Source organism: Balaenoptera ricei, chromosome 1 (genome assembly GCF_028023285.1).
Source record: "Balaenoptera ricei isolate mBalRic1 chromosome 1, mBalRic1.hap2, whole genome shotgun sequence".
NCBI classification, from domain to species: Eukaryota; Metazoa; Chordata; class Mammalia; order Artiodactyla; family Balaenopteridae; genus Balaenoptera; species Balaenoptera ricei.
The window spans coordinates 146,952,915-146,964,993 of NC_082639.1; the positions used below are offsets into that span (position 1 = coordinate 146,952,915).

General features: G+C 42.8%; 1 protein-coding gene across 3 annotated transcripts in view; it reads left to right on the forward strand.

Moving 5' to 3' along the window:
- Nucleotides 1-12,079, forward strand: part of C1H1orf21 (chromosome 1 C1orf21 homolog) — a 237,574-nt gene that overhangs the window by 153,858 nt on the left and 71,637 nt on the right. The window lies entirely within an intron of this gene.

Here is a 12,079-nt window from a genome sequence, read left to right on the forward strand (position 1 = left end):
GTTAATGGCTGTTTCCCCAGTACCTCACTTACTGCCTAGCATTTTATAAGTGCTAAAAAAAATATTGGTAGGATGAATGAATGGATAAATGAATAAACATAATCTTTAACATAATGCTAAAAGAGGCATAGTCTTTGATTTTTAATACTTTCTGTAGATCCAAGACTTAGCCAGGTTGGATGCGAGGGAAGAATGAATACTTCATAAACAATTTTGAAAATAAATTGGTTAAGAATCCGCCTGCCAGTGCAGGGGACACAGGTTTGAGCCCTGGTCCGGGAAGATCCCACATGCCGTGGAGCAACTAAGCCCGTGCACCACAACTACTGAGCCTGCGCTCTAGAGCCTGCGAGCCACAACTACTGAAGCCCACGTGCCTAGAGCCCGTGCTCCGCAACAAGAGAAGCCACCACAATGAGAAGCCCACGCACCTCAACGAAGAGCAGCCCCTGCTCACCGCAACTAGAGAAAGCCCGCGCGCAGCAACGAAGACCCAATGCAGCCAAAAATAAATAAATTAATTTTTTAAAATGTTCTAATGTTTTATTTGGAGCTGTTGGTTCTTTCACATAAGAAAAATGCAAAATTAATTTCTATTTCAGTCCTCATTTCCAGTAAGAAGTGACCAGCTCTGCTATACCCAGTCAAATTGGGAAGTTAGGGGTGCTTGGTGGTGGTTCATGGTGGAGCCTTTTCTTCTGTATTTGGTGCATGTCTTGGCCTTGGAGGTGCATCTGTTCCTTTGCTGTATCCAGACCTGCCCTCAGACCATGACACTCAGACCCATGGGGACTGAATTAGTTATAGAGTGAGTACACCTGAGAGTAGGTGAGATCTGTCTGGGGGAGAACCTGCCAGAGCAGTCCTGATCTCCATATTTTCTTTGAATCCCTAATACCTGCTACCTTGCCTGGTCCACAGTAACCACTCTGAAGAGGATTGTTGAGTGAAAGGTACTTGTTTCCTTTTCTTTCCCGTCTATGGGTAATGATGCCTTTCATTTACATCTCATTCTATAGTTTATAGAGTGCTTTCACAGCCACCAGCTCATTGGAACCTTGCATGCCATGAGGAAGGTACGGCAGGTATTTTCATCTCCATTCTAAACTGATTTTAAAAAGGAAAAGGAAATCTCAGAGGAAGAGTATTCCTTGCCAACTGTTGCCTGAGAGTTACTTTGTGTGTTTTTTTTTAGAATGAGGTGGGATTTATATTTTAATTTTATAACTGTAAACTGCCTAGAGTTAAGGAGCTGAAACTCAAAAAATCTCTGCCTTCTAATTCCTAGGGTAAAGACATCCATTGCCTCTCATGCAACTTTTCTGCTGCATAGATTTTTTGCTTCTTTCTCTCAACATAAAAGATGGGATAAAGAGACACTATTATAAATTATGATTTCTTTTACACATTTAGGGTTTTTTTTCATTTTAATGATTTAGACTCTGTAGTTTAGGAACCCTTTCTGTTCCTTTTATTGCCAAGTATCTGTTGATTCAGCAAGCATATATTGAACATCTTCTGTGTGCCGAGAACTGTACCAGATGTTTGGAGTAAAATTAGGATATGATTCCTCTCTTTGAGTTGCTCACAACTTAGCAGGGGGTGCAGATACATAAATAATTAAAATACAGTTAAACCAGTGATATTGTAGAGGTAGGAAAAACTAGGAGAGAGGCCAAACAAAAAGATAACTTCTCAGAGAAAAAAATGGGCGGGGGGGGGGCGCAGAGGGGATCACCCCAGGCAGAAAGTACAGAAGGATGGGTCCCTGATGTGGAGAATAGTCCAAGGTAGTTGTGGCAAAGAGGAGCAATGGGGGACGTTAGGGCTTGAGAGGCAGGATGGGTAGATTTGAAGGTCTTATGATGGTAAAGCTCAGGCATTCTCTAGGTAACAGGGAGCACTTGATATTTTTTAAAGCAGGTATGTGACATCAGATTTTTTAAAAATAACTGATATTAACGTGTTCCCTTCTAGCAATTCTGAGTTCCAAATTAGAGATTTTGAGAGCAAGAAGTGAAGTGAAGCAAAAAGCAATGATTTGTTGTGGGAAAGTGAGCCCCACTTACACTAGCTGTCATTTCTGCTAGCAGCGAAAATGACTCAGGACAGCTGTGTGGGAGATCGGAAAGAGAAGTGGATAAAATCAAACCAAATGGCTTTGGCTGGTCCCCTGAGGTCTTAGTTGTGATGTTAGGACTCACTATCAGCCATCCAGACACAAGGACAACTAAGTAGAAACTAAAAGAAATGTTTCTAAAGTATATTCCAAAGGAGAAAAAGAATTCTCATTTTCCATAAACTATTCAAAGCTTAAACCAACAAGGTCAGATGTTTTTGCTCTTTGAAACAGTTCCCAGTCATTTCGCAACTCTACAGCATCAGATGCTCAAACCACGTCAAACAGCATAATTCCTGTTGAGTGGCACTTTAAAACAGCAAATGAGGATGTCAAAGAAATGGTGAATTGAGAACCATTTTTTTCCTCCTTTCTTATGACAAAGTTAACTGAAAGCAAGTGTGGTTCAATGGGTGGACTTCATTTTAGGTAATTAAGTTTGTGGTTTCTTGTATGTGTACTAAAAGCTGGGTGCTTACACCATCAGAGCCAAATTCAAATTCCATCTGAAGCCTTACTATCCCTTCTCGGAAAGAAGAACAAATACAATACAACCCACTGGTTGTGCTCCAGTAGACTTTGGGAAATGTATTTCGAGAATATCTTCCAAGAGTTTGACTGCTTCCTCAATCTTCAGAATTTCCCATTAGCTTTGAACCCTGGCAATCTACATTGAATTAAATAATTTCTATTAATAGGACATGTTGATTATCCTAGGAAACTTGAAGTGATGTAGTTATTAGCATTAAGTTCTATTGTTCCCTCTGCTGAATATGACATTAAATCATTAAAAAAGAAATTGTAAGAAATTTTACTCTCATGGCCATTAACATGAGAGATGAGTCATTTTCCATCATTTTAATGTACAGTCTACAGAGGGGATAGCTGTATGGCCATGGACACCTCTTTTAGTCTCTCTGGCCTCAGTTTCTTCATCAGAAAACAGGAGATTTGAACCAGCTGACATGGAAATGGTTGACATTTTATTATAAACATGTATTTCTTTTACATATAGTCCTTGCATACACACTCCAGGGCTGTCATGGAAGCTTCATAGTTTCAGAGACTCAGAGTCCTTCTCTTCTGTTGCTGTGCTATGTTCAACACACAGCTTGCATTTGGTGGTTAAAAGTGCTGCCCTAGCGCCTGCCATCATGTCCACATACCAGCCAACGAGAAGAGAGAAAGGGCCAAGGGGAAGACGCATCCATTCCTTCAAAGGCGTGATCTGAAAGGTGTGATCTAGCTTCCACTCAGACAGACAGCTAGTCATGTGGTCACAGCTAGCTGTGAGAGGTGTCAGGTGGCTGTCCGGTCATGTAGTTGTCATCTATGCTGCTCCGTATAGGAGGAGGGGGGCAGATGTCTGAGGACAACTAGCGGTCTCCTGGCACGACATCTGAGGTCCTTTCCAGTTTTAAAATAAATGATAACAAGTTGCAAGTTCCAGGTCTAATTTCTCATCTGCCTGTGAAAAAAATTCAGACCATGTCTGTTTCCTGCAAGTACCTGTTTGAAAGTGTTGGTAACAGAAGAGGCAGGCGGAGAAAAGCCCAGCAGAGGGTGACATTGTAAAGCCCGTGGAGAGTAGCCCGATGGAGCACATTCTCTGTGTGAAAAAAACTGATTACTTGAAAACAAATAAGAAATGTATTTGTTCCTCTCTCTACTTCCCTTATCACTCAACAAGAAACAAATTAACTGAGACCTTAATTTCTTCTTACTACTTTCATATCCAAGTTTTGTTTCCAGTTAGAAGGGAGAATCAAGTTAGTTTCTGTTGGATACAAATTACTGATTTCCTCCTTTGCCCAGCCCAGGATATGGCTGGATAGAGCAAGGGGGCATTGAAAAGGCAGACGTGTTATGGCTGATGTTTGAATTAGCTACAGCTGCATGTTTAACCTTTAAAAGTAAAAGGATCCTGCAGAACTCCTTTTAACAGTGTGTATGTTTACCACTGGGGATGTTCGCTAAATCTCCTCCTTCTGAGTCCATGGGGCACTTGTTTGCCCATGGGACCATGGGACTTGCTTTTCCCAAGGGAATATGAGTGGAGATGATACGTGTCACATTTAAGGGAAAACCTTAAGAGCCAGTGTAGAATTCTACATACTCCATTCTGCCTGCCATGGTGACCGACAAAGTTCTTGCTTACTGGTCACTTTGCCTCTGCATCCCTGAGTGAGGACATGACATGGTGACATGGAACAGCTCCCCTGCTGACCTGTGATGGGCACGTAGCATGAATAAGAAAGAAACCTTGTTTATAAGCCACTGAGTTTGGGGGATGTTTGTTACCACAGCATAACCCCCTGGCTGATACAAATAGAAACTAAAAAATGCCCCACCTATGATGGGGGTGGGGGACAGTTACTACTCTATTCATGAAAGTGAAATCATTAAACAAAAACCCTTTATTCTTAATAAGTGCCAAAGAAATCCAGTGTATAATGCACACATCTTTTTGTCCCTTCTAAAAGCTTTTACCCAAATACTAATAACTAGTGCTCAAATTATTAAGTTAATTTAGTTGTCTTTTCGTAGTAGTTAGTAACAATATTTTAAGTAAATGCCAATTCCTAAACTCTCACCTTAACATAATTTTTAGGATATATGATATACCAAGGTTTTAAAAGAAATTGACAGACGTAGTATATCCTTGAGTCTGGCAGTTTTCAGTATTTTGAGTTATAGAAACTTGTAATCTAGTTTTGGAAAAGTTTTTTATGCTATAAAGTTCTGTTTGTAGTTCTGAGGCCCTGTAACTTGGAGCAGAAATGGTGACTTCTTGATCTGTAACCTGTGAATGGTAGTGCCATGAACAACATAAATGCCATCATACCAGTTTTTCCCCCAAATATTTAGCATTTTTTAACCATCTAAAACAAGTATAAAAGTATACTTGTAAATTTTCAAATAACTTTTAAAAAATTATTTTATTTGAAAGCCAACTCCAAAAACAAATAATAATAGCTAACATTCATTGCATCCTTACTATCCACCAAGTATTCTAAGTGATTCCACAAATTATCTCTTTAAATCTTCATAACAATCCTCTTATACATGAGAAAATTGAGGCACAGAAAAACTAAGAAATTTACTGAAGCCCATGTAGTTGCCAGTGAAGGAATTGGTTTGAACCCATGTCATGTGGCCCCCTGAGGCTCCATTTATACCCACAGTGCCTCCTCGGGGGGTGGAAGTGTTGGGGATCCCCAAAGTCCTCCTGTCTATTGTTGATTTTGCCCAACTGTGTAAGTAGCAGTGCAAATGAAATATTGATTACACTTCTTTCCTCATTTTCCAATTACAACCAGTATGTGATCACCATGCCCCACCTCCCAGAAATACTAGTTTTATTTGTTTGGGTTTTGTTTATTTAAGTAAAGCTCTCTAAAGGGCTAACTTATAGCATCATCCTAAGTGAATATGCTTCCGTTGTCATTAGAATAAGCCTTGACCTGGTGATCTGCTGTGCATCTGGCCGGCTCTTCTCATCTCAGCAGGTAGAATCATGACTTCACTTCCGTAGGTCCTAGACTAGGACATTTACAGGTGGCCTATCTGGATATCTTCAGGTGACAGAATAAGGATATAAATCTTGTGCTCAGACCCTAGCAAAAATGATAGGAAGAAAATATCAGATCCTTAAATATTTACTTAGGGATCTCATTGTGGTCCCCTGATGATGCGGCAGATCGAGAGCCTAAATTGCTCAGAGCGTTCTCCAGTTAAAACTTTAAAAGCAGGGCCCTGGATTCCTTCTTTTGCGTGATAAGCATAGCAGACTTGGCAGTCCAGATGGGAAGTGCTTGATCTTGGTTGGCTTTTTGAGAAAGGTGTGCCAAGGAGTGTGTCTCCATTTAATGATCTGGAAGCCAGCGGGTGTCACAGACTGGTGTGCAAAGTTACTGAGTCAGAACTGTCTGAGCTTGAGTGGGAAGGTGACAGCATTCCACGTGGCTTCTGGCAAGCGTGGCGTGTCCACGTGGCCAGCTATCCTTTTACAATCTCTTGTGCAGAAATTGCTGAATTTGCTAAAGTTGAATGTTCTGGGGGAAAAGGAATGAGGGTGATTAATTGCCTGAACTGTACTCTTGTTTTTGGTTTCAGGCAAATTCCTCCTCCGTACAGGGTGCAGTCATCCTTAGCTTGTCAGCACGTTATTGTCACAACATGTTGGGAGACTTATCAGCTTAGCCACTTACAGCTAGGCCAGTGATGGAGTGAAAACCCCATCCCTTCTGCATGATTTCACCTGCAGATCTCACCAGATGTGGGGATCCTGCGGTATAGCACAGCACAGGGCGATTCATATAGTAATGCTAATAGCAAATACTGTGTGCCGGGCCCAGTTCTAGACACTTTACATGCCTTAACTCATTTCTTACTAATGACAACCTATAGAGAAGATTCTTTTAATATCTCTACTTTACGGATAAAGGAATTTTAAGTACTTAGGGAACTTGCCTGGGGTCATGCAACCAGTAAAAGTTGGACCTGGATTCACACCCCGACAGTCTGGCTCTAGGAGCTGAAATGACCCAATCACAGTTCACAGCAGTGTTCACTAGAGGATGGTAAAGTACAGGATCAATAGTGATGCAGAGGAAGGAAGGAAGTATTTTAGCAGAACATGTGACTTGTTATCAGCAGAAGGTTATAGATTTACCAGACAAGCAGGTCAGAATTCTGAGCTGCCATTGGATGAGACAGTTTCATGTAGGAGAATCTTTTACCCCCTCTATATGCAGAGTTAGTGGAGTTTGTGGGTATAATAACAGAGAGTTGTTACATAACAGAGAGTTACGTATAAGCTCTAATGAGCTTACACATAGGTAGCTCCTTAGAAAATCTCTACAGAGTACGTGTGTGTGGATCATGTAGCAATGACGAGACAGGAGTGGTGGTCTTCGTGTTTGCCTGAGGATCCAGCAGACCTCTGGGGAGAAGGAGTAATGTCCACTGTAATGGACCCCGAGGTCCTGCAGAGCTCAGAGACTGCCGGCCTCCATGGCTACAGCATCCTGAGGGAGGAAAGAAAGAGTTGCAGTTCCATGGCCTTATCCGAAACTCTCTTAGACTGTGAACAGGGAAGAATGCTTTAAGGATGACACTATGTAGTATGACTGGAACATTCTCCCACCCAAACCATAGAGGACTGAGAGCATGGCATCCACCTTACTGTGGGAGCCGAAGACAAGGGCCGGGGATCACTGAAAGAGCAAGGTCCCATCGGGCGGTGGCCCAGATGCACCACTGCTGGGGAGGGAGCCCTCCCTCACCTCAGGAAGGACAGACCTGAGTGCTGACAGAGGGGGTGGTGGATGGGGAGGTATGGCTGGAGCTGGTCACAGGAGCCCACAGCCATGGCAGGAGCACCTAGGCTGACCTGGGTCAGGGCCAGCTGGGGCAGGGGCTGCCCATTAGAGGTGACTGCGGAGCAGGGCAGGGCAGCAAGGAGACCTGAGTGCCCTAATACCCGCCCCGGGTTTCCCTGCCAGGAAAACTGGGAGGAGTCCTGGGGGGTCCCAGAGCCTCTCCTGAGAGGAGGCCATGTTTTTACTCACATCCTTGGGTTTTCCTTCCTCAGACCAGTGTAGCCTGGGAAGCAACAATGATAATCAAATTATATTGTCACTTACTTGTCATGTACTAAGTGAGAAGTCAACTGGTTGGTTTAATAACCATTCAGGGCCTTCTGAGTTGCTCATTTATCTCTTTAAAGTGATCATTTGATATCATCTGCAACCAATTTGTCTTGGTTTTTGGCTCTAGACACCTGGATATTTTGGCTCTAGACATACTGTACCAGGGAAATTCTAGCTTTCTAGAATTTCCCTGGTACAATATGTCCACTGTATTGTTACAAGAAGTAGATTTTTTTTTTCTAAAAATGTTTTTTATGACCTCTGGCAGTAGAAACAGATAGATATATTTAATAATTTGGTGAAATGTCATCAAGAATATCGTTTATTTTAAAAAATAACTAAATATGTATTTGTCTTCATTATTTTGAAACTGCAAGTTTGCTGGTGGTGGAAGACCTGTAGTGATTTCACATGCTTTTCTCTCGTAAGGAGGATTATTTTTGCTACTCTCAAGCATCACTGACTTCTAGTCCTCTTTATAGTTTTTTGTAAAAGATAAGAGGTTTTCCCAGAACCATTTATTCTTCCCAGGAATTGAAGCCAAATAAGGAATTAGTTGAGTTCATATTTGGTTTGAGACTATTACGATGTTTCCTTTAAGTAGTTTTGGAAAATACAGATACATTTGATCCCCATCACTCACTCTCTTTTTGTTTTTAAACTTCTGGTTCAGCAACATTAAAGGGAATTAGTATTTGGATTTAGATCACTTCTGATTTAAGGCTGATAGCTTTAAGGTTCAAGGTCACGCCTCTTATTGAAATCACTTAATGTTCTGTGCATTTTTGAGAAAGCAGTCAAAACGAGATGTTGACTTCTACTGCCAGGCTCAAACTTCAGTGGTTATTTCCTTTATAAAATTAATCATTTAATAGAAATTTTAAATGATAAGATAGTGGCTTAGAGCTTGAGGCATGGTGGCTCGCTCTGTCATTTTTTAAGAAATCATTTAGAACTCTGCAATGCACCTTTTCCTTTTCATTTCTGATGATGCATGGTATGTGTCCAAAAAAAATTTGAAATTCAGGAAACAAATCAAAGCAACCAGATGCCATTTTTCACCCATTAATCTAGCAAAATTGCTTTAGTTTGACCATATCTGGTGCTGCTGAGGTTTGAAGAAACCAACACTCTTGTGCTCTTTGTTGGCAGATTATAAATTGCTACTACTCTTTGATAGACAATTCGGCAATGTCTTTCAGATTTTTGAATGCATGTACCTTTTTTCTAAGTAGTCCACTGCTAGGACTTTACTGTATGTGGTGTATTAGTCATCTGTTACTGCATAATGAATTACCACAAATCTTAGCAGCTTAAAACAACAAACATCTATTATCTCACACAGTTTCTGAGTTCAGGAATTGGGGGCAGTTTAGCTGTGTGGTTCTGGTTCAAGGTCTCTCATGACGTTTCCATCAAACTGTTGGCAGGGGCTGCAGTCACCCCAGGGCTCGCCTGGGGCCGAGAGTTCTTCTCCAAGCTCCCTCACCTGGTTGTTGGAGGCCTCGGTTCCTCATCACATGGGCCTCCCTGCAGGCTACCTGAGTGTCTTCATACCGTGGGTGTTGGCTTCCCCCAGAACAAATGAACCAAGGGAAACAGAGCGAGCATGTGAAAGAAGCCCAAGAGGGAAGGCACAGTCTTTTATAACCTAATCTTGGAAGTGACATACCATCATTTCTGCCGTAGACTCTGGGTCACATAGAACAACACTGGTACAGTGTGGGAGGGGACGATGCAAGGTGTGAAAACCAGGAGGTGGAGATTCTCAGGGGCCCCCTTGGAGGCTGCCAACGACATGTGGCTACTTTATTTATTTTATTTATTTATTTTTGGCTGTGTTGGGTCTTCGTTTCTGTGCGAGGGCTTTCTCTAGTTGCGGCGAGCGGGGGCCACTCTTCATAGCGGTGCGCGGGCCTCTCACTATCGCGGACTCTCTTGTTGCAGAGCACAGGCTCCAGACGCGCAGACTCAGTAGATGTGGCTCACGGGCCTAGTTGCTCCGCGGCATGTGGGATCTTCCCAGACCAGGGCTCGAACCCGTGTCCCCTGCATTGGCAGGCAGATTCTTAACCACTGCGCCACCAGGGAAGCCCTGTGGCTACTTTAAAACAAACAAAAACTAGAACTATATCACCAGCCTGAATGGTCGTCTCTATGTTACGTAAATTACAATATACATCATACTGTGGGATGTGTTGCAGCTGTTAAACAAAGGAAAAAGATCTCTGTGCGTAGCTATAAAAATCTTTAAAATATGCTATTAGGTAAAGAAAGAATTCACGTAGAGGAAGCTATATAGGATGATATATTTTATATGAATGTTTTAAAAGTATGGATGTGATCTGGCAGAGCATACATTTTTTTTCTAGAATGAGAAACTGTTACTGGTGATGGACCTTTCATCTTTTTCCTTCTCTCCATTTTCCTTATGAGTAATTTTTTTAAAATTTGGAATTGGGGCACGGATGTCTGCCCGAACACTGCTGTTGTCCTGCCCCTTTACCATCAGCGCCTCAGCCCTGCCCCACACTGATCTTTCTTTTCCAAGTCCCTGAGGACTGCAGGAGTTGCTGGACTGGGACTGTTCCTACACTGGCCTCAGCTGTTCATTTGCAGCCCGTTTTCCTGTGGCGCACAGACTGGGTGACACGTGGACGCTTTCTGCCTCAGTGTCTTCAGCCAACTGGGCAAGAATTTTTGTTTGAACAAGTTTTGCAAGTTCCAAGATGCCTGGTCTACCTGGAATCTCATTAATCATTGGGTTTTTGTCTCACTGAGGTTTCCTCCCAGCTGGCTATCCTGCCTTAAAACTCCTTTTCTTCGGAGGCAGGCTCTTGAGGCATGACTGGCCTGACTCTGCTTTCTTCTAGAAGCAGCATGTTTCTTTCTAGCCCTGGGGTGAAATGCTCCAATGAAAATTCTGCTTTCAGTTGTGAAGTTATGAACTCAGTCTTCTGGTCTGCCAGCTTCTGCTTCTTACTACCCTTCGAATCCTCATTTATTCAGTAGGAGTAAGTCAGTTTGCTAGGTACTTCCATTGTGCCCAGAGTCTGGTTATTTCTTCCATTAAAGCATCTCCATGGCTCTCCTTTTTATTAATTCATTCCACAAATATGCAGTTAGCCTCGACTCTATGCCAGGACACTGTGTTAGGGACTGGAGAGAGAATCGTAAGCAAAAAAGCCCTGTCCCCTCCCCGAACCGACCTTACTGTCTAGTGGGAGTGACCGATACTACCGAATTAAGCATACAGATCAAAGACTACAGACTGAGAAGTGCTATGAATGAAAAGCCCAGTTGCATATGTCAAGCAGGCAGACTTGCAGAGCCAATGATAGGATATACAGTGTCTTTGTGCAAGTTAGAAAAAGCCATCCCCTCTCTGTGGACAAATTAAAAGGCAGCTCCTTCAGGTATATGCAAGCGTATAGGCACAGAGTTTGGCAACAGATGGAGCCTATTTCTAGTTCACACAAAGGAATCATTTTTCCCAGGCGGATGTAGCCCAGTACCAGGGCATGTGACGTGGCCAGGAGAGCAGCCTTCCCCTCGCCCACCTTTATCAGGAGCCCTTATTTCGAACACAGTCTGCCCAACCAAAGGGGAGCTGGCTGATCTGGAGGATTGGGTAAGGCCTAAAGGCTAAGTTAACCAGACAAAGGGGAGGGGGGCGGAGTGATGAGGAAGACAATCCAGAGCCTTCCAGGGAGAGAAGACTGCATGCGAAGACCCCCAAAGTACAAGAGAGCCTAGGATATTCCAGGAACAGAGACTAGAGAAGGAGAGTGAGCGGAAGGGTAGGTTGAGCTGAAGCCGGAGCAGCCAGAAAAGGCCACACCACGCAGGGCAGGGTCTTCCTGGACCAGTCAGGAGGCCCAGATTGAGGATGGCCTCAAATGCCAAGCTAGGAAATTTGAACTGGAGTACCATTCTTTTATTTGCAGAGGGTCTGAATTATTCTGCCTCCTTTTTGTCTTTAAGTATAATCATTCTTTGCTTGTATAAGTTTGTGTTTATGATCCTCCTTCCTTGCCAATTAAATGCACATAAATCCTTCTTTCTCTCTTAAAGAACTGCAAATGGCATGCATGCTCAAGGCAAGTTCTTGGGCTTGCTGCTGGGCACATGGTTTCTGAGAACCACAAGGAGGAAATCGAAGGAAATCATAAGGAAAGTCTGTGCCTTCCCCCATGACCAGCTCCCACACACATATACACACATGCACACAACCACAGGAATGTTCTCTGCCACGTACCAAGTCGAGAAAATAAAGCCAAATGTGTTTGTCTGTTTTACTCTGGCA